A 26,419-nucleotide genomic window follows, 5' to 3' on the forward strand; every position below is an offset into this window, starting at 1 on the left:
AAGAACACAGAGTAAGGTAGAAATCAGGGAAGATTCTGCTTAGAATGTGAACATTTTTTAGTTTGAAAGTTCAGGCTTTTGGAGTGCCTGGGTGGTTCAGTGAGTTAAGCCTCTGCCTTCCGCCCAGGTCATGATTTCAGGGTCCTGGGATTGAGCCCTACATGGGCTCTCTGCTTGGCAGGGAGCCTGCTTCCCCCCGCCCCCGCTCCCCCCCGCCCCCTCCTGCCTTTGCTTGCCTCTCTGCCTGCTTGTGATCTCTGTCAAATAAATAAATAAAATCTTTAAAAAAAAAAAAAAAAGTCCAGGCTTTGTTTTTTTTTTTTTTTTTTTTTTTTTAAATCCCAGAGCTCCTTAAGATGTAAAAACAAGGGGAGAATTTTTTTAGTCTATGTCTGCCTCTAGCAGAATAGCTGTCCATAGTAGAGTTGTAACTGCAAATAATAAGACCTGGGTCATCCAGCTTGATTTTGAGGACTTGGGTTCAAGTCTTGGCTTTACCATTTGTCAGCCCCAAAATCTTGGGCAGTTGCCTGACCTCTGTAACCCTCAGTTTCTTTAGTGGACAATTGGGAAATTGTTCTTACAGGGTTGATGGAAAGTATAAATGAGGTTTTGGGCATTAAATTGGGATTTTTATTCCTGTTTAATTCATGAGTTGGATTTGAAGGCCATTTTTTTCACTAATTTTTATTCTTTTTTTGGGTACCATCTACACATAATGTTACATTAGTTTCTGGTGTATGATGCAGTGATTCGATATCTTTATGTGTTACGCTAGGCTCACCAGAAGTGTAGCTGCCATCTGTCACCATACCCCTCTGTTACAATATCATTAACGGTATTCCTTATGCTGTGCCTTTTATTCTGTGACCTATCCATTCCCTATACTTCTATACTTCTATTCCCTTTTGCCCATTGTTGCCCATCCCCCTGCCCCCTGCCTTCTGATAACTATCAGTTTGTTCTCTGTATTTTAGGTCTTACTAAAGGCCATTTTAAAATAGCAGTTCCAAAATGTTTGCTTTTAAAGGAAAATGCTTGGATATGTAAGTTTGCACACACATGTTTTATTTTATGTTTTCAATGACAAGTGAATTTTCATACAGCACACTTAGGGGACATATATAGCTTATGACACTCAGTTACAGTCCACATAAATTAGAGCCACAGAACATAGCTTTGAGAAATTCTGGAAGCCTTGGAAGACAAGGGGCTGATCATTAAGGCCTGCTGCTTGTGGGCTCTGTGCTGTGCCTGCTGGAGTTGGAATCCCAGGGCATGATTACTTAGACCCCGATGGGTAGGTGGTAGTAGGGCTGTTTTGCAGACAGGGAGACTTGAGCTCAAGGAGGTTAAGTAATCTACACAAATCCTGTATCCAAGCATTCACCTGCGTCCTGTACTCATGGTGGCCTCTAGAATGCCTTTCCCTTCCAGACGTGACGGTGCCTGCCTTTGCTTTGTGGGTCCTTTATCCTCTCCCTGCAGGAGAGGTCCCTGGTTCTGGACCAGATAGAGCAGTAGAAATTGGCCGTGTGGATGTCCCATAACTCGTTTAATTACTCTGGAAGAGTGTCTTTCCTGTTCCTGCCAAGAATTTGCTCATTTTAAGCTCCTTTGACTAGTCATTCTTCAGCCTGTTCCTGCTCTCCTGTTCGGGAAGAGATTTGCCATTGCACATCTCTGGTTTTGAGGTCAGGAGTGTATTTGAAGAGGACTTCATGTTTCCTTTTAAAAAATTATAGGTGGAAACAAACAGGGTTGCTGGAGGAGTGGTGGTGGGGTGGCATAACTGGGGGATGGGCATTAAGGAGGGCACGCGACATGATGAGCACTGGGCGTTATACACAACCGATAAATTATTGAACACTACTTATGATACTAATGATAGACTCTATGTTGGCTAATTGAATTTAAATAAAAAAATGGAAAAAATTACAGGTGGAAAATAAAATTCATTGAGTAGTTCCCATCATCTCCTCCAAACATGGTGAGAAGAGGCAGCACAGGGCCGGGATTAGGAGTCATGGCTGTTATCCTGAGTCTGTCACTGACCAGGCAGGGGACTTTGAGCCCAACCCTCCCATTCCTGTCCGGACCTCAGTATCTTCACCTGGAAAGAGCTGAGGGCATTCCGAGGTTACTCCTAAGATTTTAAAATTCTGCGTGTTTTGTGGTGTTAGAACCATCAGTTTCTGGGGAGCTGTGTAATCCTGCAGCTGTTTCTCTAATACTTTTCAATCTTTAGATTTAATGTATTCAACAATGTATAATTTTTTAAAGGGAAGCTTTTATAGACATTTCTGAAATATCGGGGGGGGGATAAATGGATGTTAAAAAATAGAAAACAACCAATTAAATAGTATATAGCATGTAATTCTCCTTGGAAACTTACCACGAAATTGAGGAGCACTTTAACAACTAGTAATTTAAATTGCATTTGAACTCTGCTAATGGTTTGTTTGCATGGGAACTTCAATCATTTCACAGTGGTTCTTTAGCAAAGCTCCTTGTTCGCTTTATGGAAAAGAAGAAAAAAAATTATTAAGAGAGAAGTTGATGATGGAAGAGGAGACCACCGTCCTCTGTGTATGTGTGAGAGGTTGCCCAAGGGCCAAGGTGGAAAGCCTCACCTTCCAGTTTAGAGATCTAGCCAAGTCTGATGCCCTCTACTGCTGTTGGAGAAACCGTTCTGATTTCGATCTCCCTCCACAAGGAGAAACTTCAGTTTCCTGGGACTTGCGGGGGAGTGATGTCTAGACTGTACCGTCCACGGGTCTGTTGTTTGCCTCTGCATACTTCATTCCTCAGCAAACGTGAAATGATGCCTTTCTCATGTCAGTAGAATGGCATTGAGAATTCTCATGTCCTTGAAGACCACTAGGTCTCATTGCTTTGCAAGTTCATCTTGATTATGTGCCATTTTCCCAACTTAATTTCTTTTTGCTATCAGGCTATCCTGACAGCCCTGGACCAGGTGGCCTGGGACCATCTGCCACTAACTGTGGCTCCTGGAGTGGCCACCTCCCTCCTCTGGCCCCAGCTTCTCCTCCTGTCAGTTGGAACGGTTGAGGCGGGCCATTTTTAAGGTTCCTCCCAACTTTGAGTGGATCTGAGTGTTTGAGGATTGAATGAGATAATATACACAAGTCAATTTCATGGTTGGTTGAATAATGTTTAAAATGACAATGAAAATGGGAGTAGTGGTTTTTCTGGTATGTGGGTTCCTCCTGCCTGTACAAAGCACACATGTTGTAACAGCCCCTGCCTTGGAATACTTGTCAGTTGGAATATGTACTGCATCATCCTTAGCAAAATAGTAATAGGTCTTAATGAAATAAAACCTGTAAGGAGGACTGATCTGAAAGCATCAGGATCGTCCAGCTCTCTGCTGCTCATGGGCTGTCCTTTTCGTAGACAAGGAAACTAAGCATTGGGGGAGGGGGGTCACTTGGTCCCATAGTTGGAAATTTGTCTCCAAACTCATATATATATATATATATATATATATATATACACACACACATATATATATATATATATATATATTGCTCTATGTTTATTTGTTGTTCAGATTTTGCTATTAATTTTTTCTTGGTTGAAGTGTGAAAATCTAACTATTGGTCTCTTTCCTCTCTGTGAGGATGGTGAAGGCTTTTTCTCAGGAGGACTGGGAGGCCTGCAATCTTCTTTCAGTGATTCTGTGACAAATTGGTGCAACAGAAGTGCCAGGAGCTGACTGGGGGCTTAGCAGGTGTAGAGGGAAGCCTCCAAATTTGTAGGCTTCAAGCCTGGCATCATTCCTGGTTTGGCCTAGTCAGTGAGTTCTTAAAGCTGGAAAGTTCTAAAGCTGGCAAGATCCTAGAGATTTGTTGTGACTTTTTTTTTTTTAAGATTTATTTATTTATTTTTAGAGAGGGGGTGGGGAAGGGCAGAGGGAGAGAGTGCGAGAAACCTGAAGCCGACTCCACGATGAGCACAGAGCCCACCTGGGGCTTGATCTGAGGGCTCTGAGATCATGACCTGAGCCCCGAAATCAAGAGTTGGCCGCTCCACTGACTGAGCCACCCAGGCACCCAAGATCCTAAAGATTTGTAAGCAGCCCCCTTCTGCCATTTTCCACAGGTGGAGACCTTGGGGCACAGAAATACAGCTGAAGACAAGTCAGTCACCTGGTTCTCATTTGAGGCCTTTTCTCATTGTTCTCCTGGGCGTCATCCTCAGAGGGAAGCGATTTTTCTTCAATTGGTGAGTTCTATGAAGAAGAGAAGACTCTTTTCTTTTATAATTATAATTATATTATAATTTTATAAATAGTGCGTATGTTTAATGAGTTTAAAAATCCACGGTACCCATTGGATGCGTGGGCACTGATAGCTGGGGTGGAATAAGGATTAGAGAAGAACCACAGTCTTCTCTCTTTATATCTTGAGTTGATTTCACTGGTCATGGACAAAATAGAACGGTGCTAATAAAATGTGTGGCAGAGCAGAGGCAGGCCTCAGCTCTTGGAAGGAGGCATGAAGAGAAATTGGAAGAAAATTGGGAGTGGTGATGAGTTTGGATTGCCAGTAATTGTGTTGCTTCCTTTTTTCTCCTTTGGCATGGAGGGACGCGTTCTTGAAATTGAAAGACCAAAATGAAAATGTCAGTGAACAGTGGTATGGGTGTTTGCAAGGAAAGAAAAGTTGTATTATTGAATGATTCTTGTTTACCCCCCGTGCGAGGTGCTGCTTCTTCTGCAATCTCATTTTGTTTTCATAAAAATCCTTCGAGGTAGTAGGAGAGGCTAGATTTGCTCAGGCAGAGAGTGTGAGCCGTTGTCTTAAAGGGCCTGCTAGAGTTCCGCTGGGATTCTGTTCCACACTCAGAAAGGGGAATGGCGAACAGGTAAGGGAAGCTTTCCCTTGTGTTTTGAAATACTTCTGCATTCAGCTGGTAGACTAGAACATCATGTTCTGGAAAATAGGCGCAGTGAAAAGGATAGTGGTGTGGGCCCCCCATGGCTGGGCAGAGATCTGAGGAAAACAACGGGACAATTCTGGGAAAAGCTTCCATTTAGAGTTTGAGATCGGAGGTCCCGCTCCCGAGGGCCAATCCCTGTGTACCCCAGACACTGGCTGTATACTGAGTACATAATATGCCTTGCCTGAGTTTAGGGCATAGTTTTCCAGAACAGAGCAGGTACTGTAGTGAGTGATAAAACCTAACTTCATTTAAAAGTGTGACAGTTTACAGTTATATTTTGTCACCTTCTCTTCATCAATGTATCTTCAAAGAACAACTGATCTTCTGTGTGCCAATCGATCTGCATCAGATAAAAGGCTGGCAACCACTGCTTCGGCTCTTAAATACCTTAGCTTGTTCAAATTTCACACAAGGTCTTGGATGTTTTGCCCTAAGCACACACTTTAGGAATCAAATGTGCATCTTTGTTACCTGCTCTACATCCTGAGTTTTTTCAGTGTTTAAAGTGAAATTATGATTAATATGAAGACTTTAATTTGGATTAAAAACAAACATCAATATGTGATGACAGAATGGGATAGAACGCCTAAGCGAGGGGAAGCTGGAAGACACTTAGAAGTTTTCATTGTCCGAAGCTAATTGTGAGCCAGCAGTGGTTTATGTCTCCTAAAATGCCAACGCAGGGGGGTGCATGGGTGGCTCAGTGGGTGAAGCCTCTGCCTTCGGCTCAGGTCATGATCTCAGGGTCCTGGGATCGAGCCCTGCATCGGGATCTCTGCTCAGCGGGGAGCCTGCTTCCCCCTCTCTCTCTGCCCGCCTCTCTGCCTACTTGTGATCTCTCTCTCTCTGTCAAATAAATAAATAAAATCTTAAAAACAAAACAAAAGACAACAAAACACTAAAATGCCAATGCAGCCTTGGACTGCATGAAATAGAGTGTCCTCTAGAACTCGGTGGATGGGGGATCCTGCTAGAAGCTGGCAAGTCCAGAGGTGAGGTGGGCTGCAGGCCTAGTTTGAACAGGACTTGGCTCTGTCTCTCTGTTGTTGCTCCTTGCTCTGCCTTCTCTGTGTTGACTTCAACCTTGGAAGTTTCACCCTGTGGTCATGAGATAGCTGCCTACTCCATCCGGGCTCTAAGCCTCCTCTTCCCACTGCTGGGGAAGAGCCTTGTTTGCCCTGTCCCCATGGCCTTGGGTTGCTGTGCATTCCCCACACAGTCACTGAGGCCGAGAGGATGGGACTGTGCTAACTCGCCGGTGCATTGGTCTCTCCTCTGAAATTAAGTCTGAAGACAGCCCCCCCAAATCTCATGGCAGCTACATGGCATAGAAGAGTGGTCCCTCAAAGAATATCTGGGTGTTGCTAGGAAGTGGTGAGAGGCCTAGCATTGTTTGAATGAATTTTTTTCCTACCTTCCTAACAGAGCTCCCCTAGAGTGTCAGATTTTAGTCCTTTTTTCGTCCTCGGAGAAGGACATTAGCCAGCTGGACTGTCTATACAAGAATGCTGTAAAGACTAGAAATGATGTCTCACCAGAAATTGTTACGGGAATGAGACTCCACTGGAGAGGGCAGGAGGCAGAGTATAAGTGAGGATGGCCTTTAAGAATGTAAAACCTGGGGGGTACCTGGGTGGCTCAGGGGGTTAAGCCTTTGCCTTCGGCTTAGGTCATGGTCTCAGGGTCCTGGGCTTGAGTCCCGCATCAGGCTCTCTGCTCAGCAGGGAGCCTGCTTCCCTCTCTGTTTCTGCCTGCCTCTCTGCCTATTTGTGATCTCTCTTTCTCTCTCTCTGTCAAATAAATAAATAAAACCTTTAAAAAGAAAAGAATATAAAACCTGATCAGAAGAGGGGTAGCATCTCTCATTCATAAGTGTATCTTGAGTCTAGTGGGATCTTTAGCACATAATAGGTACCCAGTACATTTCCATGGATAGAAGGAATGAATCTAAACGTAGTAGGTGAACCTTCCAAGGGCATTCCACCAGACACTGGCCATTCTCTTTGGAGAGTTTTAGGAAATCTAGCACAGATGAGGCCACCTTCATGTCTCTCTGAGATGGAAACAAATGAGTCTTTGGGGGCCAGATTGGCTTAAGAAGTTTGTGAGTGCCTAACAAGGCTGTGAGTTTGTGGGATGGGGTGTCAGAGGTCTTCCGTTATTAGATGTGCACCCCCAGAAAAACAACGTGCCCCTGCCTTCATTTCCCTGATCTGGGAGTGAGGAGTGGTAATCATTGTGCTGCCCGCCTCTCATGTTTGCTCAGAGCAGATGGGTTGGTAGAGGCCAACCTGTCTTGCAGACTGTGAAATGTAGTCCATACATGATAGATTATTACGGTTGTTGTCTTCTTTGGTTTAATGAGTCATCTTGAATATAAAGAAGAATAAGACAGTGTAATGTGTAGTCCCCAAGACCATGCCAGCTACATGGTGTAAGCTCAGTATATGTTTTTCCTCCCAGTCCTGCAGCCCCATCATCTTTAGGACTGGATGGGCACTAACTTGTCCTCAATCTTTGAAAAGATCTAGACCTGGAACCTTGTGTAATGGTCATGGTTGACGTTAAAATGAAATTGTGTGCTGTTAGTACTTTTCATATTTGATTTTGCTCTAGGTAGCAGGAGGTGGAAGGAGCTAGAATTGGGAGACTGAAGAAGTCTCCATGCTTGAGAAATCCCTTAGAAGTTACAGTCTAGCTGTTCCGCTCTTGCTCTGTTTGATTAGATAATCACACCTTCTGCTCTAGGCGTCACCGGCTCAGTGGGAGTCAGAAAGGAAATTATTTTCCTCTGTTGATACTACTGTATAGTTGTTGAGGGTAGCCAAGGGCTTTCATTTTTAATATTTCCTCTTTGGTCCTTAGAAGGATCAGGTATTAGTCTGTGCCGGAAGCAAAGCGACGGTCACTTCCGCCAGAGGTGAATGTCTTGGCTCACTACAATCACTTGGTCAGGTGGTTTCTGGGCGTGTGTGACCATCTGCTGAGCCAGCTTTCATTGCTTTTTATGTTATTGCTTCAAAAATACAGAAAGACTTGCTGGGTCTGAGCAGGAGCCCATCCAGCCACCCAGGGCTCTGTGACGGTTCTGTAACCCAGGGATGTCTTATAGGAAATGTTTGCTATCCATGAAAGTCAAAGGTAGAGCTCTCTCACTCTCTCTCTCTGTTTTGTTTCCTTTCTCCTAATTCCATATTCTTCTATTTCTTCTATTTCAGCACAGTGGAGATGCCTAGCGTAGGGTGCTAGGAGGTCAGAGGAATTCTCAGGTTCTCCTCCTTGGATTCCTGTGTGTCAGGAGGGGTCTGATGCCTAATGCACGGGGAGCCCCATGAGTCCTTGGTATGGCTAGGTGGGTAAGGAGTCTCTGACCTTCCAGGTGTGGTTCTCTCTCCAGTTTTTTTCCCGTCAACATCCTGCAGCCAAAAGTGTCATGTTGATCTTGAGCTGTACTGATTTTATTTCCAGGATCCTCTCTGTGTGGCCAGAACATGCCTGGGTATGTGTCACCAAGTGGGGAAACATCTCTGCCTTGGGGGGCGGGCAAGGGTTCTCCCCAAGAGTTTCTGATAGCTAATCTCTTATGGTCTACTTCCTAGGCCTGAAAAATGGTGGAGTTGGTAGGGACCAGGACTGGGCCTCTCCTCTGTGGCTGCTATCTTTATTATCCATTGCTGCATAACAAACCCTAAGCTTATTGCTTAAAACAAGGAATGTTTATAATCTCACACTGTCTGTGATTCGGGACACGGGAGCAGCTTCGATGGGAGGCTCAGGGCCTCTCCCGAGGTTGTAGTCTAGTAGTCTGCTGGCCTGCCGTCTCATCTGGAGCCTCAGCTGCAGAAGACCCCCTCACCCCCGCCCCCCAGGCTCTGGCAGGATTTATGTCCTCTCAGGATTTTGGGCTGAGGGCCTCAGATCCTTGCGGACTGTTGGCTGAAGGCGGTCCTCAGTTTTTGGCCATGAGGGCCCCGCCATAGGGCAGCTCAGAAGATGGCAGCTGCCTTCCTTCCATGCAGGTGAGTAAGAGAGAATCCCCCAGATACACGGCACAGCCTTTCTGTAACCTCATCCTGGATGGGGCACACCTTCTGTCTCTGCCTCACTGTATCGCTTAAAGCAGGGCGCGAAATCCAGCCCACACTCAAGGGGAGGGCTTGCACAAGGGTATGAATACCGGGAGATGGAGTTATAGACAGCTATCTTAAGGACTGTCTGCACAGATGCCCTAGGTTACATGGCATATATGAAGGTGGGAGCAGGAGTCACACGGAGCCACTGAAGAAACTCAGCACACTTCTGTGAACCAACTTAACTTGAAGGCTTTTGGGACAGAATGCCGTTTAAAATCTAGATAGAAGCATCGATCTATAACTGCACAGAATGCAAACTTGGCATGGCTTCTCAGAGGAGGAACACACACTTTCAGTGAGCGCTGTACTCCCATGCCTCTACATTTTTACCCCCCTGAGCAGTTAGAGCTGCTTGGGTAGAAGTGCTCGGATGTTCTTGCTGGAGCTTTTGCTCTACCCATGAGATACCAAGACCTAGAGAGGGGACAGACTCCTTCCGGGGTCACAGAGCCATCGGCAGCCTCTGGGGGCTCCCCCGAGACTCCTTTGGCTGTGGCCCCACTGCTGCTTCTCCATCTCTGCATACTGCCTCTGCTTCAGAATCAGTCCATACCAGTTTTTGGCATGTTTTCCCTGCTCTTTACAGCCTCTTTCCTGTCCCAGAAACCGATTAGGGGAAAATACATTGAAATTTGGAGTCTTGAGCCTTCATGTTGTCCCTTTAGGTAAATTTCAGGGTCTGCATCTCCTGTTGGGTAAAGCTGTGTCTGAAAAGTTGCATAAATCAGTGTTCCTTGGCTCGGTGTGTCTCTGCAGTATGAATAACATTTGTATTAAGAACAGTGAGCCGATATATAGCATCGCTGTGGGACTGACAGGATCAGACATAAAACCTCAGCCAGTACCTTCTGTCTGGCAGAAAGTTCTTTTCTAGAGAATCTATTCCCCCTGCTGCCCCCCTCCCCTGCCCCAACTGAACTGTCTTTTATAAAACCAAGCCCAGCAGTCCATTTCGTAGAAGATGGCAGATTCCCTTAGAGTTTTCCTTAACATTCCTAAAAAATTCGTGAAAATGGAAGACTGAAAATTATGGTCAAGCTCATTAGTAGCCCTGCAGCCACAAGAAGGAAAGCCTGCTTGGGTTAGTAAGACTGTCACTGGCCAGAATGTTAATACTACTCCCCTGCTCCATGGCCCTTTTTGACTCTCAATATATATATATGTATTTTATATCATTAGTGCTTTCAAAGTGTTGCTTGTCTCTTATTTAATTTCTTACTGAAAGTCGGTAACAGGAAGTAGTTTCTGTTGGGTAAAGGCAACAAGGTAGAGCAAAATTTGGAAAAGGGTGACTTTCATGTATCTGCCTGATCTTACTGAAGTCACTTACGCAGTTTTTAAAGTGGTTTCCGTGTCTGAAAAATGAGCGCAAAGTGCAGCTGGCTTGGGTTCTTTCGTGTTCATAGAGCAACGTAGTGGGTACAGAGGGCATGTGGAGTCTGTTACTTAGCACATAGTATGTGCCCATGAAACATTAGCCTGTGCCCTCCTTAACAGTCTGTAAGTGCTGGGAATCACCCTCAGTTCTGCGCTCTGTCAGGCCGTTTTCCCATGCCTCCCCTTTGCACTGTCCACTTGGCTTGGACCAGACCCTCAGCATTTGCATGTGTCGTTCCAGAATAGGTAAAAAGCCTTTATGTTTATAATTTTGCTCAAGACATAAATGCAGACATCATAATATGCTCATATTTTCTGGCATTTGGGAATATAGTAGCTCTAAGAACAAAATACTCATACCCTGTACTTCATGAGCGAGGCCTTGGGGGTACCAGTGCTGGAAAAGTAAGTGTTGCTCATCATGACAAGGTTTTCTGGTCCAGAGGATGAGCTCCACTCAGCTGCCACCAGCCACCTCTTCCTCTGTACGTGGAAGGTTCTTTGGGCCTGCCCATACTGACCCTCTTTGGTTTCCTCTTCAGGCTTCTATAGGATGACATCACCTTACCCTGCTTCAATGGTGACTGGCTTGAGTTATATCAGTTATTAAAAATGATCTAATATTTCCCTTTTAAATCTAGGGCCCTGGCTCGTCCTATGATTGAGCTAGTGATTTATTTATAATATGGTACGAGACGGCTGCAGCCACTCTATGATGTAATCTAAGAATGACATGAAAACAAAATAGGCTTTTACATAATGAAAGTGTTCCTGTAATACATTTTATAGCAAGGCTTTTTTTTCCCCATTGAGAATGGAGAGAGATTCTTTCCTTTCCTCCCACTCCTTCCTTATCTTCTTTTCCCATTTATGAGTCTTAAGGCCTTTAAGTCAATTAAAAAAAAAAAAAAACACCTTGCCAGCTTTGGGAACACCACACAGACTCTGGTTTGCTTTTCTAATCTTGTCCTGTCATCTCCTTCTTTGCTCCTCTCCCCACGGCCGCCATGGCATCCGTTATGGCTATTGCTCTGCCCAGCTGCCTGTCGCCCTCGTCAGAGCCCAGCAGCCCTCATCCTTCCATTGCTTGTGCTGAACCTACTCCTGTTAATGCCTCTATGATCTTGAATTTTCTTCTGCTAAAGTCCGAGACACTCCACTGGTTCCTACAGATAGTAGACCTCTTCAGGCTGGCTCAGATGCACCTCTTCCTCCAGCCTTCTCTGAAGCTTCTGTCCCCTACTTAGAAACTCTTTCTCTGTCTTTCTTATAGAACTCCGTGCAGTGGCAGGCTCCCTATCCCCATGTCAAGGTGTATTCGCAGTGTATCAGAGTTGAAAGAGGAGAAGTGACTTAGGGGAGTGGGGAAGGGGCCTCTGTAGTTCTGGTTCTGCCCTTGACACAGTCATGGGGAGGTCATGGCCCGTCTCTTGAGTGTCCGTGTTCTTCCTCTGAAGAATGAGTGGTTTGCAGTTCATTTCATGTGGCGATGTGGGAGTATTGGTTGTGGCTCCTTGAGATGATGTGTTGAGGATTCTGAAGCTCTGTCTTGACGGAGTAGAAAAGAGTCCATGATCATGTGGCAATATTTGCCAGAGCTGTGGTTGGGGAAGGGACGTTGAAGGCGTATGAAGAGGTCTCTTGGCTGTTTTTGGACTAGATGATTTAGAGATCTCTTTCTCTTTTGCCTTCTGGGATGCTTTGATTTGGTGACTTGAAGTGTCTTAGCCAAGGTCACACAGCTGGCAGTGGCTAGAATCCAATCTCAGGTTTAGAGAAGGTTAAAAATATATGCTCTAATCTCACATGTATTCATGCAGGCTGGCCGTGGGAGTTGAGAAGCTGGGATAAATAAGACTAGAGGGGCCATGGTTTATTGGAGGCATAAGACTCCCCCCAGTCTGTATATCCCTGAGGTAGGGTGGGGCCAGGAGATGCCTTTCACCTCTTTGTCTTCTTTGCTTTGAAAGTGTGGTCATGTCCATACAATTCTTATTCATGTCAGATATGGCATATTAAGGTCAAAGTCAGAAAGTTAGGTGACTTGGCCAGGATCAGGGCTCACAGAGTTAACCCATGGAATCTTCTGGATCCTCAGTGCCCCTCTCCCTGATCCCAGACAAAATGCTTAGCTCTCAGCAGAGTGCTACATTGCTTGGACTCTAGGTCAGTTCCAAACAAAAATAGGTCCTGGAACAGTGAAAGTGATGGAGGAGGGAAAGGAAGAGGGATGATTGGGATGGCTGATGACACTGGTAACAGCCTTTTGAGGGATGAGAGAAGGAACTGGATGTAGTTAGTGTGGAGAAGAGAGAAAAGGGGATGGAGGAAGAGGGAGTAGAGTGGGACTTTGCCATTGAAGGGGACACAGACTCACTCTTTGTGACTTCAGAAGGAGTTCTGGAAGCAGGGGTGGGAGCAACAGAAGACATATGAAGAAGGAGTTAGTGTTATGGGTAGACCAGCAGTGGGATGTGCCATCTTGAGGGATTTTGACTTCACTACTCTAGGTATATAGGTGGAGGCTGAGACTGGTGGGTCCTTTGTAGAGGGAATAAGATGCCTATTAAGGTCCTCCCTTTCCCCAGAATCTGGAATTTTCTGAAGGCATGTTTTATGTGCATTTAAATAATTCCATTTTGAAATGCGGGCTTTATGGAGGAAAGTGATTCTTCCCTTCTCCATGGTTTTGGCACACATAAATGCTGACTTATCTCGGGCAATCTTTTGTCTCACTTAGCATTATTGATGAAAGAAAGCAGGCTAACTGAGGATGTATTAGTACTTTTTTATACAGAGTGTATTTTTTGAGGACGATATCTGTGCTTTTCAAGGTATTTCCAGAGAATTCTGTTCTCTTGGCCTTCCTCAACCCTCCCTATCCTACCGTCAATGGTTTGCTTTTTCTGTACGGTCAGAGTGCTTTGTTTGTACATCCCGTGGAATATTCGTGTCACTTAGCTCTGCTGTGTAAGTGGACTTCCATTTTCCTTCTTTACCAGATTATAGAAGCTTCTTAAGGGCATGAATCCTGTCTTATTCCTTAAGAGGACCTATGGTGCCTAGGCAGTGGTTTGCAAATAATAATGGTGGCTCATTAACTTAAGAAGTGTTGAGCATCTGCTGTGTCCTACACATTACTCCTTGTCCTGTGAACAACATCTAACCAGCCTTCTATTGCATGGAGATAGGCCATATACATATTAATGCATAAATATATAATATTTCAGTTGTAATCTATATTCAGAAGAAAAATAAGACAGGTTAAGGCCACAGGGGTTGGGGAGGACACAGATTTAAGTTCACTAGTCTGAGAAGTTCTTCCTGATAAGGGTCCCCATGAGTGGGGACCTGAATGGAGTGAGGCAGTAAGTTGGAGCCCAGAGGAGGAAGAATGTTTCAGTTTGAGGAAAAGCAGTTGCAAAGGCCTTGAGGCCAAAGCCTGCTTGGTACCCTCTAGAAAAATGAGGAGGCTGGTGTGGCTGGAGTGGAGTGCCGGAGCAGAAGCATATAGGAGAGGAGCTCACCCATCGCTCCTAAAAACCATTGCAACAACAAATGCTTGTTAATAAATACCTATTGAAGATTCTCAGGAAAAAAAATGTTTGTGATGTAGAGAATCCATGGAAGTCTAACAAAAGGACTTCTCAGCTTTTCTGCTTTTCAGCTTTAAGATTCAGGGGCAGGAGGTGGGAGCTGGGACCTCAGCGGCGCATAGCTCAGAACCAGTCCAGATGCGCAGGGTCCTGGTTTCCCTGGCAGAGGACTCTCCTTTTTGACTCTACTGCCGTGGCAGGCGCACCTGCAAGGGAGGCTGGGGCAGATGGGCAATTGCACGCCTAATCACCCATTCAGGCACCCACTTATTTGTTTTCCGCATGCAAATACGGGTTTTTTGCAGATGGATTTAATATATTTGTTGCTTCCTCATTTTATTTAAAACAAAACAAACGACCAACCATGTCAGTTGAGGGCAACAAATAGAAACATGAGTATTACGGTCTTGCCGTGCGTGCTGAGCACACGGCTGAAAGGAATCCTAGGCAAATCAGTATTTTCTGGGCTCAATTAGATTATTATTTTATATACAGTCATTATTACTATTATTATTAAACAAAAAACGGGTTTTAAAGAGGGAAGCGGTATGATTTTTTTCTGAAATCATTTTCTCAATATTTTAGGCTCCATATTTTTACCGTGTGGTTTCCACTTTCACTTTTTTTTAGTTTCTGAACTTCTGGACCATTGTTTTAATAAAGGGCGTCATGGAATCTCCACAGGCCGTGGACAGGTGGTTCCTGCAACTTCTTTAGCCTGGAAATAAACAAATAAACAAGCACAAAGTAGGAGTATTTGCCACTGTTGATGTGCTATTATTATTTGTTGTGCAAGATCATGCAAAAAGTCACCTCCATTCACCTGAGAGCTCGTAGGTCAACAGCAATACCAGATGGAGGGCTTTGATGGGTGTTTGCTTTGATTTCCAGTGACACTGGAGAGCTCTAGAGTAGGATGCCCGAATTCTTAGATACTTTGGCAAACTCAGGGAAACTGAGGCCTGGAGAGGTAAAATGACTTATTCAAGGTCTCAGTGAGTGAGAGGTAGAGATTGGACTTGAACAGCTGGAACTCTGGCAGATGGTTTCCTCTGGGGCCTGGGGTGATGGAGACACTGCTGGAACCCAGAAGATGTCATCTCAAGGTGAGGTCTGTATGTAAACCATGTCTTCATGTCTCATTTCCCTCTTGTAAACTGAGTTAAAGATCCTTTTGGTGTCAGGTCTTAAGCAGAGAAGCAGCGGTGGGGAATGTGGGTGGGAACTGCTTACAGCTTGCCGGACAAAGCTGTGGACTGTTTAAGAGTGAGTATGTATATACCCGTGTGTGTGTGTGTGTGTGTGTGTGTGCACGTGTGCACACATGGGAGCCTGGGGTGCAGATGGGGGTACTCGGAGGGAGAGGGCAGACCGCTTGGCAGTGGGAACTTCATAATTAGGCACAGAATTTCTGAGCAAGAAGGAAGGCTAAAGCGTACTGAATTTGACTGCTTTATTTTGTATGAAGGAAGCTGATGATGGGGCACCTGGGTGGCTCAGTGGGTTAAGCCTCTGCCTTCGCCTCAAGTCATGATCTCAGGTTCCTGGGATCGAGCCACACATTGGGCTCTCTGCTCAGCAGAGAACCTGCTTCTTGCTCTCTCTCTGCCTGCTTCTCTCTCTCTCTCTGTCTGCCTCTCTGCCTACTTGTGATCTCTTTTTCTCTGTGTCAAATAAATAAATAAAATCTTAAAAAAAAAAAAAAAGAAAAGGAAGCTGATGTCCAGAGTAGTTAAGAGCCTTCCCCCAAATCATTCAACTTTGAGTGTGTAGAATATCAAAGCAGCAGCAGCCTTTGATAGAAACTTTTATTTGGAGAAGTACGAGTCATCACTATCAAATGTTACTTACTTTCAGCCAGTGGGCTGCTTTTATGGGATGGAGCACCTGCATGCTCTGGGTTCTTTCTTTTTTTGTGGAGGGAGGGTTCTTTCTTGAGGTACAGTTTTGGCATGAGGAGAATGTCAGGGCTGTAAGGGCCCAGATGCAGGCCTTGTTTTCTTGCACACCTCACAGATACCTGATCAGACGTCAGAGGGATGCTTAGTTCACTGACCTCCCCAACGAATAACTTACAGATGACCCTCTGAAAAAGTTAAGGTTGGAAATCAGGACCAGTTAGGTAACATTTTGTGGATCTTTTATGTGTTCTTAAATGTAGGACCCTTTCACTTCTATTTATTTATTTATTGAAAAGATTTATTTATTTGAGAGAGAGAGAGAAAGAGCGTGCATGAGCACGAGTGGGAGGGGCAGAAGGAAGGCGAGAGAGAATCTCAAGCAGACCCCACGCTGAGCGTGGGGCGGGATGCGGGGCTCGATCTCATGACCCGGAGATCATGAACTGAGCCCAAATCTCGAATCGGAGGCTTAAGGGACTGCACCACTCAGGTGCCCCATCCCTTTCACTTTTAAATGTGAAACGTGGGGATCCTGGATTTATGGTGTATGGCCTGAGAGCAGGAAGGTCTGTAGGTATGAAAAGGGAAACTTGTCAGGAACCTACGGAGAAAGGGTTCACGTTGTGTGTAGTGGCTGCTAGAATGATCAATGGCCCTGGGCACAGCCTTGACACGGAAGGCCTCTAGGAGCAGAGGGTGGTGAGGGAGGAAGGGACTGTTGATGTAGCATGAATTGAACCTGTTCTGCCTGCTATCTGTGTAGGGGCAGCTCTCCGCGGCTGTGTTCTGGGAAGTATGTGCCGCCCATGTGCCCCTCCACGGCGTGCTAGTCAGTCCCAGACACCAGCGGCAGCCTCCGTGCCCATGTTGGACACCACGTGTTAGGGTTTTGGTCTCTCTACCAACCCCTCCTCACTTCCCCCTTGGGAAAAAAAAAAATCCTCAGGATTGTTTGAAGGTTTATTTATGTTGATTTCTTTGTGTTTTGTGACTAATTTGTTTCTTGTTCCTCTCTGAAACTAATTCTCTTTATGTGAGACCACGGTGTCATATAGTTGAATTCTCTTTGGCTTGGAGTTCTTTTTTCTGTTACGTAAAAAAAAAAAAAAAAAAAAATTATCCCTTTTTCCTCGGACCTCCAGCTTTCTTGTCTATATGGACAAACGATTTCTGAAGAATCTTCAGGGAGTTATAGACTGTGTTAGAACTGCTACTATAGAAGCAATTCTGATGACAGGATCCCACATTTAACTTGCTTTTCCAGAAATAATTTATTTTTACTTTAGCTTCAAAGAGTAGCAGTAGGGAAGAGGGCAGTCTGAAAATAAGAAAAACATGCCAAATGAGTTGCTGATTTCCAGCGAGGCACATGGAAAAAAGGTTTTATTTCAGTGACCTCTCTGCTTGTTGGAAAACTTGGGGCTGGTGGATTTCATGATCCCAAGACTCTGGGTGCTCGAGTTACAGTGAGTGATGAGGGCAAATCGCAGGGTAGAAGATGCTCTTATTGGGCTCATGGGTGTATGGGGACATGCTGTACTTTGGCATTAAGACACCTCATTTCTTCCAGTTGGGTAAGGTTGAAGGACTAGCTCTACCGGATCCCTAAGTACGAGGAGCATGTACAGAGTGCAGGGCTGGTAGAGAGTCACCCTTAACATGGGTGACGTTTTACCGTGGCCACTGGCCAAAGTTGTTGATTCCTGCTGGATTTGTCCAGCTCCTAGACACGGGCCTGTTTCTCATTCCCTCCCTCCCCCACCCCCGAGTTGGTGGCTCTTTATTCGATTCTTCTTACGTTCAGATCTCTGTGGTGTTATGAAGAATAACACACTTAATAGGAGGATGGACTTGCCGAACTCTGACCCCGGCTCTGCCACAACCACCTGTGGAATTCACAAACGTTTTCATTTACTCAACAAATATTTGAATGAGCACTTTTTACACCTCAGCTGCCAGAGATACAAAAATGTGCAAGACACGGTTCTTACCTTCACTGCTTTCAGTCGGGGGGTTGAGAGTAAGTACACAAATAGAACAGGCAGTGACTTCTCCTTTTGGGTCTCCCTTTTACATATCGAAGAGCCAGAATGGGGTTAGATGATGGCCCCAGGGTCTCTTCTGAGGCTACCATGCCATCACCTGTGCACGAGTCGTCAGATAGCTGAAAATCACTTGTTTAATGGAGAATTGGCAAACATTTCCCCTTTTCCCCCAGTTTATAGGGGGAGATGTTGAAGATGAATGAGGCATTATTGACAGAGTGCTTTAATAAGCAAGTTGCAGAAAGACATGATATAGGTTTGAGGCATTATTGTTAACAGAAAAATGAAAACAAGGGCTGATGTTTTTAGAGAGAGAACAGATGGTTCTTTTGTTTAGAATTTGAGTATAAAGGAGAGAAAAAAAGGAGATACTTGCCATATTGTTTAGGCCCTGAATGTGAGTGACTTTAAAATGCCAAAACAATCTGGTTAGGAAAGTCCCGTGGATTCAAAATAGCTCCTACACTGATCAAACTATAATTAATTTAACAAAAAAATGACAGTACGAAAAATCCTAATAAGAAATGCCACACTGACAATTGACACAACCGAACAAAAACTCCCATTTTTGCGTCAGCTCTAGAAACTTGATTTTTCCTGGGCTCAGGAGTTCTACCACACAGAGGAACAAATTAGTGGGAACTGATTTAAAACGGTGTTTTTTTCTCAAGTACTCCCCCCCGCCCCCCAGCCCACCAAGTTATTTCAGTTTTCCGTGACTCATAAAGGAAATCTTCAGGATTCACAAGAAATCGGCAGTCCTCTCCCACCTTTGCTGTTGGATGCTGATGGAATGGTGGGAGCTGGGGCAGTTGAATGAGACAGCAAACCTCAAAGGCCTTAGGGGACATGGCAGAGGGTAGGGGCTTGAGAAGGACCTTTGAGAAGTTTGAGAGAAGCCTTTGAAATGATGTCTTTCTCTTTATTTCTCAATTTCTTAGGATCTGTCTGTGCAATATACAGTTAATTAATGTCTCCTTTCAGCAGCATGCTTGCCCTCCGATGGCCTGTCGCTTGGGAGGTGACAGAAAATGTGGACTTTGAGAGTGAGCTTGTGGGCCACCAAGCTGGGGGCATTTAGTAAGACGTGCTAGACCTTTCTTCCAGATGCTCTCTGACCTGTGGTGTGAGTGGGCCTCAGTTTCCCCACTACGGAAGAAGGAGGTTCCTAGAATGTTCATTCTGGCACTAATCTGAATTCATGTCCACATGCTCTCATACACAGCTGTCGGAAGGCAGCGGATGGCTTTTCATTTGGGAACGTTTAAAAACAAACATGCCCCCTCAAGACAACAAGGATGGAAAGTCCGCTTTACCGAGGTGGGAACCCTTTGTCCACGATACGAGCCATCTGCCAAGGTGACTCCTCAGTCCACGGCCTCGGATGGCAAGGCGGCATGGCTGGGTGTGGCCAGACCCAGAGGGCCAGGGTGGGCTTGGGGAAGAAGCACTGTCCCGTCCTGTGGAGTTCTGGGTGTCAGTCCTACTTCTGCTCCTAGCCCTGTGGGACCTCCTTGAAGTTTCTACAGGTCTGATTGGCTGGTTGGCCTGATGAGATGATATTCTCCCTGGCCCTCAAGCTCAGGCTTTGCTCAGAAGAGTCCCAGGGGCCCTTTCACGGTGCGTCGCTCGTGTTTCTATCGGATGCCTATTTCCTCTGACCTTGTATCTGAGTCAGAATCGTACTTGGTAGTTGTCTTAGTTGTGCTCCATTCCGTGCCTTTCTGATAACCCACCCCGTCTCCTCCGAGTCACTTCCTCTCACCGCTCCAGGTGCGCACACCTCTCTTTAGACCTGATATCACCGCATGGTGCTTATTCGGTGTTACGTGCTTGTCTTCCGCTCTGGTCTGTGAAATCAACCGTGTCCTGCACGTTTCGGAAGCCTCCGCGTGTCCCCCGGCACCTGGCTTATAGTAAATGTTCAATAAACGTCAGTTAAATGAATGAGGGGTGGGTGATGATCCCGGGTTTCCTCACCAGCTTGTCAGTCTCCTGAGGACACGGACTGTGTCTGATGAGTTTCTTTCCATCCGCAGGATACCCAGCCCAGGGCTTCGAGCGCAGTGTGTGGTTAACTGCTGTTCGTCGAACTGCATGACGAGAGGTGGAGATGGGCCCTCAGCAGGGAGGGTACATAGAGAAACACATCGTGTAGCTTGGTCACGGGCTGACAGAGGTCCTGGAGCATTTGTGGGTCTCTGATGGGGCACCATGGGGGGGGGTGGGGTAGGTGATGGCCCTTCCTCATTCCCTGTCACACCTGGTCCCCTGGGCTGGCTGTGTGCTAGTGACCAGGGGTCTCATCCTTGGTCTGGTGTCAATTTTTTTTCTTCTTTGCATTCATCCTTCTAGGCTTGAATCAGGGTAGATTGTTTGCATAATCCTGCCTCATGTGATTTTCAGCAGTTTGTGGGAAGGGCTGGTGTTTTCTCATAATTGTGTTCCCCGCGGGTCCTGGCACAGAGCCGTCCATGGAGAAGATGCTCAGTAAATGTTTGCAGACTTGAATTTTATCCCATCGACTTTGCTCTCCTACCGCCTTTCACCTCCTCCTAGGAGCCAGCTTATATGATAATGCCACCCATACAATGAAGGCTGCAGAGTTAACTTAATAATTCAATAACAAACCTTGTTTTCTTCTCCACATTTTTTGTAGATCAAAGTAACTTTACTTTTGGGTATGCCCTGCTTAAAAAAAAAATAATGGCAAATATGTCGTGTCAACCTTACTGTGGCCCTTTGCTTATGAAATCTTAATATGTTAGGAAAAGAAAAAGATTTCTTTTTCCTTATTTATTTATTTATTTGAGAGAGACTGAGAGAGAGAGAGAGAGAGAGGGGAGGGGCAGAGGGGGAGAGAGAATATTAAGCAGACTCCTTGCCGAGCATGGAGTCTGACATGTGGATCTATCCCATGACCCAACTGAAATCTAGTTGCTTGCTTAACTGACTGAGCCCCCCAGGCGCTCCAAGATTTCCATTTCGTGGCTGTAGCTGTTGAACTGTATAGTCAGTTTTCCTTTTATTTTTTTGACAGTTACCATAAAATGGTGTGACGGGATGTGAGGATTTTCAGATGGAGAAATGAGTTAGAATATCCTTGGGTATTCTATCTGCTTCTTAATTGTTTTGTTATCTTGAGTAAGAGTCTTTATTCCTCATTATTTCTTTATCTCTAAAAGGAGATTACTGAAAAAGGCAATTTTCACAACTTTTGTTTTTTTTTCCCCTGTTGGCATTAAATCCATGGTCTTTGAGAGCTTTGGAACAGATATTTCTAGGCATCTGTTTATTTTTCTGCCCTTTAAGTGGGAAGGATGACCCCCAAGGCCCTGTCACCATCAGCTTCAGTAATGTTCAGAAACCCCTGGGAAGCAGACACCCTACAATTTGGTGCACTCACTTGGGGTTAACATCCTCTGCCCCTTCTCATATCCCAGGCTCAGGTTTTGATATTTAATTATAGGGGCTTCTTTCCCTCTTGCACTAAATGTCTTGTTCAAAGTCACTAATCCATTCAGTGAGTTAACGATTGATTGGTATCGCATGCTTCTTTCATTTTACCATCTCGGATGAGAGCTTACGGGGCCTCAGCCTGCTTTGCTAGAGATTAGTGAACCGAGGCCTAGAGAGACACCTCTGGTTGTCACGGTCACCCACACGAACCAGAACAAGCCCTGTATTCAGCCGTGAAGGCCCGGCAGGAAGGTCTCTGACCTTCAGAAATCAGAGAGGCATGTCAGCGTGGAGTATAAAATCTTGAGGGGGTGCCTCACCAGACCTGCCTGTGAAATGGGGTAGTGATCTCTTTGCTGCCTGAAGTCAGAGGCCTGTCCAGATGATCTCTGGAGAACTTCTCCTACCCTGGGATCTATGGTTCTCTGAGCACAACCCACACCTGAGATACTAGTAAGCCAAGTAATTTGATGGGGAAAAAAGGGTTAAGGCTGACTTTTAGAGTACCTTTGTTAGGAGGACAACACCTTTGAAAACTTAAGGAAGTGTTTCATATATTATGTAAGGAAGTTGATAAAAACTGATATTTACATGTGCAAAATACTTCAAAATGTATTTGCTGTAGACTAGCGAAATTGGTTTGTCATTTGTGCTGTTTTATCTCAGTGGACACTGAACCCCGGGTGAGAAATAAAATGATGCTGTCTGTCCCGGTCAGAGGTCTACGGTAAAGCCGTAGACCCTTGAAGCTTTTCCTAGAGCTTAGGAGCTGCAGAAGAGTTTAGAATCTTCTAGGTCAGTGGTTTGCAAGCAGGGCCACCTACCAACATCTCCAGAGGAATTAAACACACACACACACATGCACACATGCACGCATGCACAAAACACCAAAACAAGCTCCCTCCCTCAGCTTCTCGCCTGATGTCACAGTGTCTGTGTGTCGGGCCTTGAGCTTTAGTCTTATTTTAAGTAAGTTCCTGGGAGAACACCCGATCTGGTCTTGATCTTTGACCTGTGTCTTTTCTGTCCTCTTGATTACCATCTTACTCCGTGGGGCGGCCTTGCCACTGCTGGGCCATCCATTTCCGGCCACCCCAGGGACACCTGTTGGAGAACAGAGGCACTGGAGACTACTAAAACAGCTTGTATGCCCTGGGAGGCCCTGAAATAAATGTTGCATAAAGGAAGAGAAGGAGTTAACATTTTTTACTTGGGGGCGTGCCTTCTTTTTATGCTTCTAAGAACATTTAAAAATGATAGCAAGGAATATATTTCATTGCTTTAATTGTCCAAGGTCTTTTTAAAGTATGTGCAATAAAATACCATTTAAGCTAACTGACCTTTATATTTTAATGCTTTTTGGAAGGGAATAATACCTAGTATTTAGCCGCAGTGTGTGTGTATATATATATATATATATATATATATACACATATACATATATATATATTTATATATATACACACGCACACATTCAGTCAGCAGAGACTGTTTTGGAATCAGAGGGCTGAGGGTTTTGCTGCCTTCCCAGATATTTTACCTCTTTCTCTTTAAACGTCAGGTTCCATTTGGTTGATGGTTCTTGACCTCATAATGTCTAACCTTCCTATCTTTTTATTTTTCTTCTCTAAGCTTATCCAGGAAGGAAACTTCAAGGCCCGAGTCACTAATTTTTCCTGCTGCTGGGAAGTTCAGGTGCATAGCACAAGGCAGCGCATGTGACCTGATCCATATTTTGACAAAAAGAGGGCGCCCTGCCCCTCCTCGCTCATCCATTTGGTGATACTTAACCTCAAAGGCCACTGCTGATAGATTTTTAAAAATTGATTCTAGCTATTAGCTTGTTAGATACGGTTCATCCTCTTAACTCTAAATTTGCTCTTTCTAGAAGGGAAATAGTACTCGGATTGCAGAGGCGAACTGAAATTTCAGAGGCTTGCATTGACCTACAAATCTTGTAATTGTAGCCCTGGTTGCATATCCACGGTGGCCTTAGATGTATTAGGTGTTGTTCGTCCCCGGGGGTTTCAGAAAAGGAAATTATAGAATTCTTTCCTGTGTTAAGAAATTAAAATATACAGATTACTTTGTGTCACTGCGAAATACATGCGCGTGCAACTATTATATGGAATGAAGTACTTTGGGATTAATTAATTCATTATTTTCAAATCCTGCCCCAAAATTGAGCTAATTTTTCATGACTGTCTTTTTTTCCCTTTCTTTCTCAGTGGTCATTTTTTCTTTAAGTTTTTATTGTACATGGTTTCAAACATGAAAAAGTTGCAAGAACAGGAAGAGTTGGACTCATACTCCTTTGCTTTCATTGGATTCGTCTGCTGTTAGTATTTCATATTATTTACATTCTCCCGCTTCCTTCTCTCTCCTTGTTATATATTATATATTATATGTTATATGTCATGTATTACATATATGATTATTTTCTGTAGTAGTTGATAGAAAGCTGCATGCGTCACGATACATTACAGTCATTTGCGCCTGAGTACAGTGTGTTTCCTAATAACAAAGGTTGTCTCTTCCTGTTCGCACTCCAGTTACCCTGTTCAGTACACCGACTCTGATTGGGTATTTTGATGTCTCTACCTCTGTGTTGTCACTTTGTCCAGTTTGACAGCATGTCCCTCTCCGGTACAGAGTCCAGCCTGGGATCAAGCAGTGCATTTAGTTGTCAGGACTCTTCTGTCTCCGTCACTCTGGAACATTTCCACAGCTTTTCTTTGTCTTGGATGGCCTTGACGGTTTGGAGGCATATGGTGCTCCTTTTCCGTCCTCTCATACTCCTCGTTTGCATTGGGCAGTTGTTTCTTTGTGTTTGGATTCAGTTGTGTATTCCCGCTAGAATATGGCATAGATTAATCCTCCTCGGGGATTAATTACATCGGAAAGCTCATGGTGATGATGGTCACCTGGTCAAGGTGTTGTTCACTTTCTCCACTTTAGAGTCACTGGTTTTCCCTTGAAATTATGAAGCAACCCATGAGTGCTCTATTCCCTTAAATCCTTGCCTAAACCAGTCTTTTCTGAATGGCTGCAGAATTACACTGTCCTGTCTTCTTCACCATCATCGTGAGCATTCTAGTGCGCGTGCTGCAGAAGGGAGCGTCCTGGCTTTCCTCATTCACTCTAAGAGAGAGTCCCTCCCATCTCTCTCTCGGTTTCTAATATAGGGATGGCCTTCCCGACTTCTGTCTCAATCTTGTATAATTAGTGCTCTGTAATTATTTTGATGCTTTAGATTGCCCCAGATTTGTCCCGTGAGAGCCTCTTTAATCTGGCTCCTGTATCTCTGTGGCATGTTCTCATCTTTGTTGTTGTTAACACTTATTTACCTGCTCGGATAAAAAGAGGTTCTGGTTTCATCTTTGTTGTCCGTGCCTGAGCTCTGAAATCAACTATTTCTGTAATACGTCCTGATTCTTTTTAGTGGAGAATGGGATTAGGGACCAAGATTTGAGTGCTAGGTGTGCTCATGGCTACGGTGATGCCTTTGGTGATCTACATCACCTATATATACACATATACCTATAGCTATAGGGATGAAAAATATATATGAATACACAATAATAATAATAATAATAACAACAATAATAGTAATATTTTAAAACTCATACCACTATACAAAACAAGCTTGCTAAAAACAATTCAGGATTTGCTCGTGATGCCCTTCCCCCAACTTTAACCCTGCCTAAGACTGAGGGTTTATGGTCAAATACTATGTTTGGGAATTGTGTTTTTGTTTTTGTTTTTGTTTTTTGAGAATAAGAGAGCAGAGGGAGGGGCAGTGGCAGAGGGAGAGAGAGAATCTTGAACAGGTTTTACGACCAGCACAGAGTCCCGTTAGGGCTCAATCTCTTCTCCCCGAGATCATGACCTGAGCTGAAATCAAGACTCGGATGCTTAACCAAGTGAACCACCCAAACGCCCGAAGGAGTTGTTTTTTTTTTTTTTTTTTTTCCCCCTTTATGGGCCTTCCCCCCAATCCCCTAGTGTCATTATGTTGTTCATTTAAAATATATTTGGGTTTAATCCTTTTAGTTTGCTTTCAGTTTTAGCTTTCCTCCTTCCCACCCTTGCCTTGTTGGTTTAATTTTATTTTTTTGAATATGTAAAACATTAACATGCTTCCAAATGTCAAAACTAAACAAAAATATATACCCAGAGAAGTGCTACTCCCTCCAACATTCCTTCCACCCTGATACTCCCTCTGCCTCTTGTAGGGAGCCAGCCTTTTTGTTTTCTTTGTTATCTTTCCCGTATTTCTTTTAAACCTGATTTATGTGTGTTTTCATACTTCTTTTTTTTCTTATACAAGAGGTAACATACTATAAAAATAAGCCTTTTTGCACTTTGCTTTTTAAAAATTGTTTTCTTCTTTCTGTTTCCTTCCTTCTTCCCTCCCTCCCTCCTTTCCTCCCTTCCTCCCTCTCCCCTTCCCTCTCCTCCTTCCTTCAGTCTTTCTGCTGTTCCTTCCTCCTTTCTGTCTCTCTTATACAACCGATCTATGCTTGGACAGTTGAGTGGTTTCCTACAGAGGATACTATTATTCATATTAATTTTGATATCAGTGGAGATTAATCTTCAGGCTCTATTCTTAGAAGTGGGAATGCTGGGTCAAGGATGAACGTGGTGTTAGGTAGGTAGTACCAAATTCCTCTGTGTGGGAGTGTCTCACCAGAATCCTCCGTCACAGCATATTGTCAGGCTTTTGAATTGTTGCCAATGTGATGGATGAGAAATGGTATTTTGATACCGTTTTAATTTGCATATGTCCTATCATGAATGAAGTTGAATGTTTTTTCATGTGTTTAAAGACCATATTTGTTAATTTTACAAATTTCATTTTTGTGAATTTTCTGTTCATATATTTTGCCCATTTTTTTCAATTGGATTGTGGTCTTTTTTCCCCTCAAAAATGTCCTTGT

At 44.4% G+C, this 26,419-nt stretch overlaps 1 protein-coding gene across 2 annotated transcripts in view; it reads left to right on the plus strand.

Moving 5' to 3' along the window:
- Positions 1-26,419, plus strand: part of LPP (LIM domain containing preferred translocation partner in lipoma) — a 659,735-nt gene that overhangs the window by 59,561 nt on the left and 573,755 nt on the right. For both annotated transcript variants that reach the window (XM_080814680.1, XM_080814681.1), the window contains exon 2: positions 4,126-4,248. The gene's annotated coding sequence lies outside the window, so the exon portion shown is untranslated. The remainder of the gene's footprint in view (positions 1-4,125; positions 4,249-26,419) is intronic.

Source organism: Martes martes, assembly GCF_963455335.1.
Source record: "Martes martes genome assembly, chromosome: 1".
Classification (NCBI taxonomy): Eukaryota; Metazoa; Chordata; class Mammalia; order Carnivora; family Mustelidae; genus Martes; species Martes martes.